Raw genomic sequence first — 13,572 nt, 5'->3', positions numbered from 1 at the left:
ATTCTTCTCACTGATCACCAATGTAAGGGACATTCTTCTCACTGATCACCAATGTAAGGGACATTCTTCCCACTGATCACCAATGTAATGGTGGATAATACTGGATGTCCTCCAGCCAGAAAATGAGGCGGGGCTCTATCTAACTTGCTGCGGCTTCTAATGCACATGGTGAGAAGCTCACAGTGTGCAGTGAAATCAGAGGAAGCCGTTTCAGTCCAGGAGAGGAGCCGCTACAACTGTGCAAGACTGAAAGGAAGGTCGGAGGTCAGATTTAAATACACCTTAACCCTTCCCCCTCACCAGCATGTGTCAGGTCCTCTTATTTTTCCCGTAGATTGCAGTTATTAAACCTCAAATTATCACTCAATTAGTAATCAGCGGTCTGGCCGGGTTTGCCGTGTGTTGGCCAGACGTTGAGTGACACGCAGCTGGGAGCGGGCCCATCGGCCCCCAAAAAACTCCCCATTAACCTTACAGACTAATAAGCTTGTTTTTCCCCTGACAGCTCCACTAATTATCCTCCTGAAAGCAAACATTACCAAAAAAAAAATCAGACAACCCCAATTTCTGCAAATTGCTCTCAGATTTATGGGGGGGATCCCCGGCCTTCTTCCTGCCTCGCCTTCCACTACTAAAAACAAAATGAATAATGACAGGCCATTTGTCTAACCCCCCCCCCCCCCGCGCTCCCCAAAATAGCGCCTTCCTGTTCTCGGTGGAGAGCGAGTGAGACGACTATTATTAGATACAAATAGCGGGACCGTGGGTGGGAGGTTCATAAGAAAGACATTCTATGTATGTAGTGCACGGCCGAAAGTATGTACCCCCCCCCCCCCCAATGACGGAGTTCAGGGGTCTCCAGTGAAGGGTCCATCATACAGAGACATTGGAGACAATTCTGCTCTTCCACCCTTCTGGTAACAGTTTGGTAAAGATCTTTGTCTGGGAAGGTTTGGTCCCCGGTTTGGTTTTTACAGCCGGCCAAATAGATTGAAAAAGAAAACCTCCCCTCTTTATTATCATTTTTTTAATGTAAATAATAACAATAATAATAATTATTATTATTATCATTATTATTATTATTTTTAATGATCATAATATTATTTTATTGTTATATATTCCATGTACAGTATTATTATATCATAAAAATTATAATATATTATCACACTATTATAAAATATATACATTTATATATATATAGATATTTTTTTTTCTTTACATTTTTCATTATATATATATATATATATATATATATATATATATATATATATATATATATATATATATATATATATATATATATATAAATATATTTTTTTTTTATTTGTATATATATATATATAGTATATATATAGATATAGATAGATATATAAATAAATTATATATATATATATATATATATATATATATATATATATATATATTTACATATTTTTTATATATGTATTTTTTGCATTACCTAAATATATATATATATATATATATATTACATTTATATATTTTTTTTATATATATATTTTTTTTCATTACATAAATATATATATTGGTTTTATGTTTATTTTTTATTTTCAAATATCTATATGTATATATATTTATGTAATGAAAAAAAATATATATATAAAAAATATATATAAATGTATATAAATGTATATATATATATATTTATTTATATATCTATACATCTCTCTCTATCTCTCTCTCTCTCTCTATATATATATATATATATATAGATAGATAGATAGATAGATAGATAGATAGATAGATAGATAGATAGATAGATAGATAAAATATATATATATTTATATATATATATATATATATAAATATATATATATATATATATATATGTAATGGAAATAAATATAGATATATATATATATATATAAATGTAAAATATATATATATATATATATATATATATATATATATGTTTATTTATATATCTACACATCTCTCTCTCTCTCTCTCTCTCTCTCTCTATATATATATAGAGAGAGAGATGTATAGATATATAAATAAACATATACATATATATATATATATTTATCTATCTATCTATCTATCTATCTATCTATCTATCTATCTATCTATCTATCTATCTATCTATCTATCTATATAGAGAGAGAGATAGAGAGAGAGATGTATAGATATATAAATATATATATATACACATTTACATATATATATATATATATATATATATATATATATATTTTTTTTTTTTAATTATTTATTTATATATCTATCTATATATACTATATATATATATATATATATATATATATATACATACAGATCTCTCTCTCTCTCTCTCTCTCTCTCTATATATATATATATATATATATATATATATATATATATATATATATATATATATATATATATATATATATATATATATATATATATATATATATATATATATATGTGTCTATCTATCTATCTATATGTAGAGAGATGTATAGATATATAAATAAACATATATATATTTTACATTTATATATATATTTCTTTCATTACATATATATATATATATATATATATATATATAAAATATATATTTATGTAATGAAAAAAAATATACATAAATGTAAAATATATATATATGTATATATTTTATAATAGTGTGATAATATATTATATTTTTTATGATATAATAATACTATACATGGAATATATAAGAATAAAATAATATTGTGATCAATAAAAATAATAATAATAATGATAATAATAATAATAATTATTATTGTTATTATTTACAATAAAAAAATGATAATAAAAAGGGGAGTTTTTTTTCAGTCTATTTTTCCGGCTGTAAAAACCTCACCGGGGTGCAAACCTTCCCAGACAAAGATATATAAGAATAAATACTACAAATATATATATATTATTAGGACGGTCTTTATAAAGCGTCTCTGGTACACGGAGGAGAGAATCTTCGCTGACATTGAACGCATTTGACGGATTGTTTGGGGAAGGTTTTATGAAATGCGCCCGTTGGGGGTCCAGGCCGCGGCGGCGGCGGTCGCGCAGACGGGCACACAAAGGGTAAATGGAGGAAGAATCGTTTTTTCCTATTAGGGGAATCTTTTTGTTGTTGGGGAGGGAGGTGGCGGCTGAGTCGGGGAGGAATGTAAACGTCTCGGTGCGTGAGAGAGAAAGGAGAGAATGGTAATTAGGCCCCTATGGGTCTCCCCGATAACCAGAAGAGCCGCGCTCGGCGCACATCGCACGACACAACGCATCAGAATCCAGTCACTGCACAGCCAGGGACCATCTGGAGGAACGACCCAACCCTTCCCGGAGTCAGCGGAGAGAGCGGGGGAGGGGACGTCTCTGGTGCCCACCTATCGGAGGAGAGACTTTTATAGAAGCGCAGTCACTGGCACTGTTCATCCACGTTCCATACTTTATAAGATATCATTTCTGCTGGTCTCCTGCCGCCTATTTGCAGACACTTCCTGTCTCCATACACTCCAGTGATGACTCCGTGGCGTTTCTCAGGGCGGGCTTCCTGATGGTGACTAAGACTATGGGTGAGCGAGTTTGGGGGTGGAGGAACTTGAATGGCCTGCACAGAGTCCTGACCTCAACCCTATAGAGCACCTTTGGGATACATTAAAGTGGTGACTGCGAGCCGGGCCTTCTCGTCCAACATCAGTGCCTGACCTTACAAATGCTCTTCTGGAAGAATGGTCAACCTTGTGGACCACCTTCCTATAGCACACCCCTAAACCTTGTGGACAGTCTTCCCATAGACACACCCCTAAACATTTTGGACCACCTTCCTATAGACACACCCCTAAACCTTGTGGACCGCCTTCCTATAGACACACCCCTAAACCTTGTGGACCGCCTTCCTATAGACACACCCCTAAACCTTGTGGACAGCCTTCCTATAGACACGCCCCTAAACCTTGTGGACAGTCTTCCTATAGACACACCCCTAAACCTTGTGGACCGCACCCCTAAACCTTGGGGACAGCCTTCCTATAGACACACCCCTAAACCTTGTGGACCGCCTTTCTATAGCACACCCCTAAACCTTGTGGACAGTCTTCCCATAGACACACTATACCTTTTGGACCACCTTCCCATAGACACACCCCTAAACCTTTTGGACCACCTTCCCATAGACACACGCCTAAACCTTATGGACAGCCTTCCTATAGACACGCCCCTAAACCTTGTGGACAGCCTTCCCATAGACACACCCCTAACCCTTGTGGACAGTCTTTCCATAGACACACCCCTAAACATTTTGAACCGCCTTCCTATAGACACACCCCTAAACCTTGTGGACAGCCTTCCTATAGACACACCCCTAAACCTTGTGGACAGCCTTCCCATAGACACACCCCTAAACCTTGTGGACAGCCTTCGCATAGACACACCCCTAAACCTTGTGGACAGCCTTCCTATAGACACGCCCCTAAACCTTGTGGACCGCCTTCCTATAGACACACCCCTAAACCTTGTGGACAGCCTTCCTATAAATACACCCCTAAACCTTGTGGACCGCCTTCCTATAGACACACCCCTAAACCTTGTGGACAGCCTTCCCATAGACACACCCCTAAACCTTGTGGACAGCCTTCCCATAGACACACCCCTAAACCTTGTGGACCGCCTTCCTATAGACACACCCCTAAACCTTGTGGACCGTCTTCCCATAGACACACCCCTAAACCTTGTGGACAGTCTTCCCACGGACACACCTCTATACCTTTTGGACCACCTTCCTATAGACACACCCCTAAACCTTGTGTTAAGCCTTCTTATAGACACACCCCTAAACCTCGTGGACCGCCTTCCTATAGACACACCCCTAAACCTTGTGGACAGCCTTCCTATAGACACACCCCTAAACCTTGTGGACAGCCTTCCCATAGACACACCCCTAAACCTTACCAGAAGAGTTGAAGGTGTTATTGCTGCAAAGGGCTGGGCCAACGCAAACAGCCTTCCTATAGACACACCCCTAAACCTTGTGGACCGCACCCCTAAACCTTGTGGACAGCCTTTTCTTATAGACACACCTTTAAACCTTGTGGACAGCCTTCCTATAAATACACCCCTAAACCTTGTGGACAGCCTTCTTATAGACACACCCCTAAACATTGTGGACAGTCTTCCCATAGACACACCCCTAAACATTTTGGACCGCCTTCCTATAGACACACCCCTAAACCTTGTGGACCGTCTTCCCATAGACACACCCCTAAACCTTGTGGACAGCCTTCCCATAGACACCCTCCTAAACCTTGTGGACAGCCTTCTTATAGACACACCCCTAAACCTTGTGGACAGCCTTCCTATAGACACACCCCTAAACCTTGTGGACCGTCTTCCCATAGACACACCCCTAAACCTTGTGGACAGCCTTCTTATAGACACACCCCTAAACCTTGTGGACCGTCTTCCCATAGACACACCCCTAAACCTTGTGGACAGCCTTCTTATAGACACACCCCTGAACCTTGTGGACCGCCTTCCTATAGACACACCCTTAAACCTTGTGGACAGCCTTCCTATAGACACACCCCTAAACCTTGTGGACCGCCTTCCTATAAACACACCCCTAAACCTTGTGGACAGCCTTCTTATAGACACACCCCTAAACCTTGTGGACAGCCTTCCTATAGACACACCCCTAAACCTTGTGGACCACCTTCCTATAGACACACCCCTAAACCTTGTGGACAGCCTTCCTATAGACACACCCCTAAACCTTGTGGACAGCCTTCTTATAGACACACCCCTAAACCCCGTGGACCGCCTTCCTATAGACACACCCCTAAACCTTGTGGACAGCCTTCCTATAGACACATCCCTAAACCTTGTGGACCACCTTCCTATAGACACACCCCTAAACCTTGTGGACAGCCTTCCTATAGACACACCCCTAAACCTTGTGCACAACCTTCCTATAGACACACCCTAAACCTTGTGGACAGCCTTCCTATAGACACACCCCTAAACCTTGTGGACAGCCTTCCTATAGACACACCCCTAAACCTTGTGGACCGTCTTCCCATAGACACACCCCTAAACCTTGTGGAGCGCCTTCCTATAGACACACCCCTAAACCTTGTGGACAGCCTTCTTATAGACACACCCCTAAACCTTGTGGACTGCCTTCCTATAGACACACCCCTAACCCTTGTGGACAGCCTTCCCATAGACACACCCCTAAACCTTGTGTACCACCTTCCTATAGACACACCCCTAACCCTTGTGGACAGCCTTCCCATAGACACACCCTAAACCTTGTGGACAGCCTTCCCATAGACACACCCCTAAACCTTGTGGACAGCCTTCCTATAGACACACCCCTAAACCTTGTGGACAGCCTTTCTATAGACACCCTCCTAAACCTTGTGGACCGCACCCCTAAACCTTGTGGACAGCCTTCCTATAGACACACCCCTAAACCTTGTGGACAGCCTTCCCATAGACACACCCCTAAACCTTGTGGACCGCCTTCTTATAGACACACCCCTAAACCTTGTGGACAGCCTTCTTATAGACACACCTATTCTGTATACATATTAGAGTCTGAACACACGTATTTTTCTAGTGTTGTATAGAGTGGTGAGGACTCGGAGTTGCACCCCCCGCGCTGATTCCAGGCGTGGTCTCAATGGACGTAGTTAGCAGAGATTCGGGGATGAGACTCTCGGCGTACATCGGCGTTCATGATATTATCTCGGCTTTCAGGTCGTTGTCGGCTTACAAGACGTGACGAGTCTTTTTTTTCGCACTTGACAGCGATTTGAAGGGACGGGAGGCTGAATAATGGATTAGGGATTGCGTGAAGTTAATGGAGAGAGATCTCGGTGAGGAGCAGACAGGCCGGGGGGGAAGGATGGAGGAGAAGGTTCTGGGTGAGCGAAGATGAGTCTATTGGCAAGATTTTCTATGTCACAGAGATGTTGTTCCTCCCGGGTATGATGGGCTGAGGCGGCTCTAGGCTTTGTGAGGCTTTAGGCAAAACTTTGACATGGGGCCCCCTCACTCCCACCCATAATGGGAAAAATAATTCAAGGACAAGAGCCTCTTCCCCACAACCCTGGCCGGTGGTTGTGGGGGGGTCTGTGTGCCGGGGGGCTTATCGTAATCTGGAAGCCCACTTTAACTAGGCGGCCCCCAGATCCTGCTGTTTAATAACTAAGGGGCGAGGGCCACCCAGAGATGTCACCTGGTGAACCCGCCCCCTTGTGACGTCATTGACTGAGGGCATGCTGGGTCATTGACGTCACAAGGGGTGGTGTCACCGATGATCACTGGTTGTTAGGGACGCTGGCGGCCCCCGCTCCTGAGTCAGGGCTCTTAACGCTGCCTGAGCACAGCAGTGTTAAGGTCCCCTGTCCCTCAAAACTGGGGTAATGCATTGGGCAAGTTAGTCCCTGTGAGTGCGAGGCCTTAGGCGACCACCTAATTTGCCTAATTAAAGAGCCGCCTCTGTGGATCTACACCAAGGGCCCGAGCTGTCCCCCTTCCCTCCTAGATACAAAGACCTCCAGCTATGGTCAATGTGTGTCAATCTACCAGCCAAGAAGTCCCAGAATCAATAGTCTACATTCATGGTGCCTGACCCAGTGGGGCGCATGGGGCACATCAACATTGCATAGGGCCCTTGATAATAGTTGTCTGGGCTATGATGGACTGATCATCACCAATGGCCTCAGCAGTAGTTAGCACAAGCTGCAGTGGACTGCGGGCCATCATTTATTGACAGCTGTTTTAGAAGGACACTTCACTGCACCACCAATAAATTGTACCACCCAGGGCATCCGCTCCTGAAGCCACCCTCCCTTGTACCGGCTCTGGGCTGAAGACATCTAGGCCCAGATTCACAGAGAGCAAGGCGCACATTACGCCGCCGTAGAGCAAGCACCGTACGCTACGCCAACGCAGCACGGAGAGGCAAGCATTGCATTCAGCAAGCCAGTGCTCCCAACGCTGCGCCAGCGTGGCGTGGGTTTCAAGGGCGCGTGCCGGTGTAGGTGGAAGTGGGCGTGAACCCATGCAAATGAGGCGTAACCCCATGCAAATGATGGGCCGAGCGCCAGACAGGTACGTATAACGAACTGCACATGCGCTGTGACGTGGACGCAAGCACAGCACCCCCATGCGCCTGCTCACAACCACGCCGGCACAACTGCCTAAGCTACGCCGGATCACTGCGTACGCCGTGAACATAACGTACGCCCAGCCAGACACACGTCCAACGCACAATACGCCGGCTTGTGTTCCCTGGTGCAGACCTGAGCATGTCTGTTGCCGGGTTGCACCTCCTTTATGGGGAATAACTTTACGCCGGATGTACAACTTACGCGCATGTCGCGTAGCATGCGCCGGGCACACGCACGTTCGTGAATCGCCGTATTTCCCTCATTTGCATGTTTGAATGGCTAATCAATGGGATCGGCACCAAGCGCCCAGCTTAAATGTGCGCCCACTCTTCGCCCGTGTGTGCAAGCTACGTCGGCGGGGTGCAGCCTGTTTTTAGGCGCATATTGGTTTGTGGGTCTGGCACACACATGCACTTACGTCGGCGTAACGTGTTATACGTCGGCGTAAGTGCTTTGTGAATCCGGGCCCTAGTGTTGATCTTTGATCCAGTTGTGCCGATACACACCCCAAACACCACCAAGCCTATCAACTCTACGATGCATGGAGAAGGACTCTCCATCTCCAATATATTCCAAATTAAAAACAAAAATATGCCGGTACACGCTCCAACCCTCCAAAGTGTTCTTTACTAACACTAACCAAGCATCGCTAATGCCTTTTCCCGCCCAAACGGGCCTTAGTCCCACCAAAACACGTAAGCCAAGCTTGGTTTGTAGTGGCACTTGGAAGCCTCAACCAAGGATCCTTCGGAGGATAGAAACGTGTGTCGGCATCTTTTTTTGTTGTTGTTTTTTCCTTGAATTAAAGCTCTTCATTAGATAAAACAGACGGCTGTCTTCCGGTTCAGACAAAAAAAACAAAAACAAAAGCCATATACCGGTAAACACTATGAAATAAAAGTTATTGCCGTTCTCCGATGTGACTCGGCTCCGGGGGTTGTCAGGAAGTCTGGCCAAACCTCTGAGGTTCTCAGAAAAGGAAAGAAAGTCATGTTTAATAGCCGCCACTTAACGCTCCCGATTCTTCGGCAACATAAAATATAAATCCGTCTTATTGTTTAAAAAAGCAGATAACATCAGCAATGCGCCGGTATGGATGAAATATAAATTGGTTATTGATCGGGTCAAAATGAGCCTTAGAATGGAGCCAAACATTACATTATTGAAGGACGGACGGCCCTTCTGGATGAACTACGGCAAGAGAGCCAGAGTCTCGCCTCCTTCCACGGAGTCTCTTGTTTGCAGATTGAGAGATACAATGTAGTTAAAGAGAACGAGTCGGAAATGAACATCTGTGAAGATCTGACTCTTCTCTCTAAAGGTCGGGTTCACACTGGTACGACACGACAGTCGTACAACTTTGGCGCGTAACGACTTATATTGCCATGGGGCGTGATCACCTGGTGATCCTGCCCCTTATGATGTCACTGTCCCATCACTCGTCGGGTGATGATGCCCTAAGGGGCAGGATCATTGTGTGACATCACCCGGTGACCACGCCCCATGCCAATATAAGTCGTTGCGCACCGCGCACCTGCCATTACAGCGGGAGAGAGTTTCTTGTCAACATCGGAAGAAGAGAAGAGGGAAGAAGACGTCAGAGAATACCGGGCAACCGCAAGCAAAAGAGTAGGCAAAAGAGCAGAAGATAGCCGAGGAGCCCAAAAGAAGACAGCGGGAGAAGACCCGGAGAGTGCGGAGAAGAGGCCCAGAGAGAACGGAGAAGTCTGAAGAAGACCCCCGAAGTCGGAAGAGACCCCCGGAGCTGCCTAATAAATTACTTTAAAAACCTGTCAGTGTGTTTTCTTATTGACACTTTTTCCCCCCAGGTGAATGGGTAGGGGTACATTGTACCCCATACTCATTCACATAGGGTGGGGGGCCGGGATCTGGGGGCCCCCTTATTAAAGGGGGCTCCCGTATTCCGATAAGCAAACCCCAACAACCAGTGTCCAGGGTTGTCGGGAAGGGGCCCGTGTCCTCATCTACATGGGGACAAGGTGCTTTGGGGTGGGGGGGGGGGGGGGCAGGCAGCCAGTAGAAATCCCATGATATTCTTAGGAACCCCATAATAGCCTTAGGAACACCATAGAAACTCCATAATAGCCTTAGGAATCCCATAATAGCCTTAGGAACCCACACAATAGCCTTAGAAACCCCACAGGTTTCATCCCAGCCTTAGGAAGCCCATAGAAACCCCTTGATAGCCTTAGGAACCCCATAATGCCTTTGAGAACTCCACAGGAACCACTTTAATAGCCTTGGGAACACCATAGAAACTCCATAATAGCCTTGGGAACCCATAAAAAAGCCTTTAGAACCCCACAATAGCCGTAGGAACCCCACAATAGACTTAGAAACACCACAGGTAGCCCATGCCAGCCTTAGGAAGCCAGTAGAAACCCAATGATATCCTTAGGAACCCCATAATAGACTTAGGAACACCATAAAAACTTCATCATAGCCTTAGGAACCCCATAATAGCCTTAGGAACCCATACAATAGCCTTAGGAACCCCACAATAGCCTTAGAAACCCCACAGGTAGTCCATACCAGCCTTAGAAAGCCCATAGAAACCCCTTGATAGCCTTAGGAACCCCATAATACCTTTGGGAACCCCACAGGAACCCCTTAATAGCCTTAGGAACACCATAGAAACTTCATAATAGCCTTAGGAACCCCATAAAAGCCCTGGGAACCTGTTTAAAAGCCTTTGGAACCCCCATACTAGTCTTAGGGACCCCATAATAGACTTGCCATCACTAAGTTGTCAAAAGCGACACGCTAACCACTCACGATGGATGAAGGATTGATCTGTGTGTGGCCATTCTCAGTACAGCAGGCATTTGTATGACTGTCAGATCCAGACATAAATAGTAAATGGGAGGAATGTAGCTACGTTAGGAGCTCAGGGAGCGCGACCAAACAGCCAAAAGTAATGTAAACTCTGCTCGGAATGCATGACTGGTAAGGTACAAACATTTAAAACCAGAAAAAGAATGTCTATATTATGTATCTTCCTTGGAAGTCTGCACCGGTGGTCAACTGAGAGTAGGTTTACCTGGAGGCATCCCCACCCCCCCATCTTTCTTACACGTTCACACCAGATCCTAAATTTGCTCAAGGCAGCTGAAGACACCCAGTGTTCTCTGTACTGAATCCAAAAAAAGCAAAGGAAACAACAGCTGATCAACAAAATCTTTACAGCTAGCGAAAAAAGGAGACGCATGGAGGTAAGGCGATACTATGAACAATGCAAAAATTCTCAAACGCTTATTCCAGCTAGGCAGCCTAGTAAGCCTGATCCCATTGTACTCATTGCTATATACACTCACTGAGCAATTTAATAGGAACACCTGTACACCGGCTTATTCATGCATGGAACCACACAGATACAGGTCAGGAGCTTCGATTACTGTTCACATCCAACACCAGGGTGTGGAAATAATGGGATTTTGGCCGTGGGATGATTTGGTTGGTTGGGGTAAGTGCTGATCTCTAGGATTTTCACACATACAGCAGTCTCTAGAGTTTACTCAGAATGGTGTGAAAAAATAAAAATAAAAAAGTTATAAAAAAAAGAAACATTGAGCATCAGTTCTGTACATGGAAGTGGCCTGCCTCTCTATAGGCTAAAAAGAAACATTGAGCATCGTTGAGCATACATAGTAGTGGCCTGCCATCTCCATAGGCTATCCCCTCTTCAGTCTATCATGAATGCTGCTGCCAGACTTATCCACCTGACCAACCGCTCAATATCTGCCAACCCTCTCCTCCAATCCCTACACTGGCTCCCGATCGCCCAGCGAATTCAATTCAAAATACTAACCACAACCTACAAAGCCATCCACAACTCTGCCCCAAGCTACATCACCAATCTTGTCTCCAAAGATATCCCAAATTGTCCTCTCCGCTCTTCTCAAAACCTCCTACTCTCAAGCTCTCTCGTCTCCTCCTCCCCCATGCTCGTCTCCAGGATTTCTCCAGAGCCTCTCCCATCTTCTGGAACTCGCTACCTCAACCTGTCCGGCTATCACCTACTCTTGCTACCTTCGGGCGATCCCTGAAAACTCATCTCTTCAGGGAAGCCTATCACGCCTCCAACTAATCTTTTACCACGTCCATCAGCTCATTCCCCTTTTGTACCACCTGCCCCAACCTATTAGATTGTAAGCTCTTCTGAGCAGGGCCCTCTTAATCCTCTTGTATTTTATTGTATTATAACTATATTGTCTCCCTTTTACAGTATATTGTAAAGCTCTGCGTAAACTGTTGGCGTTATATAAATCCTGTATTATAATAATAATGGACCTTGAGAGAGGTCAGAAGAGAAGGACCAGACCGGTTGGAGCTGATAGAAAGGCTATGGTAGGTCAGATAATGGCTCTTTGCAACTGGATTGAAAAAAAAACATTCTCAAAAGTGCAACAAATGGAATCTTGAGGTGGATGCTCTACAAGAGCAGAAGACCGCCATGGGCCCCACTCCTGTCAGTCAAGAATAGAAATCTGAAGCCGCGTACACAGGATCAGTCCATCCGATGAGAACGGTCTGATGGACCGTTTTCATCAGTTAACCGATGAAGCTGACTGATGGTCCGTCGCGCCTACACACCATCGGTTAAAAAAACGATCGTGTCAGAACGCGGTGACATAAAACACAACGACGTGCTGAAAAAAACGAAGTTCAATGCTTCCAAGCATGCGTCAACTTGATTCTGAGCATGCATGGATTTTTAACCGATGGTTGTGCCTACTAACGATCGGTTTTGACCTATCGGTTAGGAATCCATCGGTTAAACTTAAAGCAAGTAGGCTTTTTTTTAACCGATGGTTAAATTACCTGTGGGGCCCACACACGATCAGTTTTAATCGATGAAAACGGTCCATCAGACCGTTGTCCTCTGTTTAACTTATCGTGTGTATGAGGCCTTAGGCTGCAGTGGACTCAGGATCACGAAAACTGGACTGGACTGTACTGGAAAATGTTTTAATAGTCTACAAGAGCCGAAGACCATGTTGGATTCCACTCTTGTCAACCAAGAACAGAAAGCTAAGATTGCACCAAACGCAGGATCACTAAAACTGGAAAGATTGAGACTAGAAAAATGTATGTAGTTGACAATTGTCAACATGGAGTAGAATCTCAAAGGAATGTTTGTATAATGTGGAATCCATGCCACGAAGAACTGAGGGAAGCCCTACCCAGTATTAGAACAGTAAGGTTAAACAAATAAATATTTTCTAAAAGGAAAAAAACAAAAAAAACAATGTAAAAAACAATGTACAATGCGTGGAAACTTGAGGTGGATGAGCAAAAGACCACCATGGGTTCCACCGATGTCAGCCAAGAATAGAAACTGAGGCTGCAATGGACTCAGGATCACTAAAACTGGACTGGACTGGAAAACAAAATGAGTAGTCTACAAGAGCAG

This window comes from Rana temporaria, chromosome 9 (genome assembly GCF_905171775.1).
Source record: "Rana temporaria chromosome 9, aRanTem1.1, whole genome shotgun sequence".
NCBI lineage: Eukaryota > Metazoa > Chordata > Amphibia > Anura > Ranidae > Rana > Rana temporaria.
The sequence above is the reverse complement of the archived record's forward strand: the minus strand, read 5'-3'. Positions refer to the sequence as shown.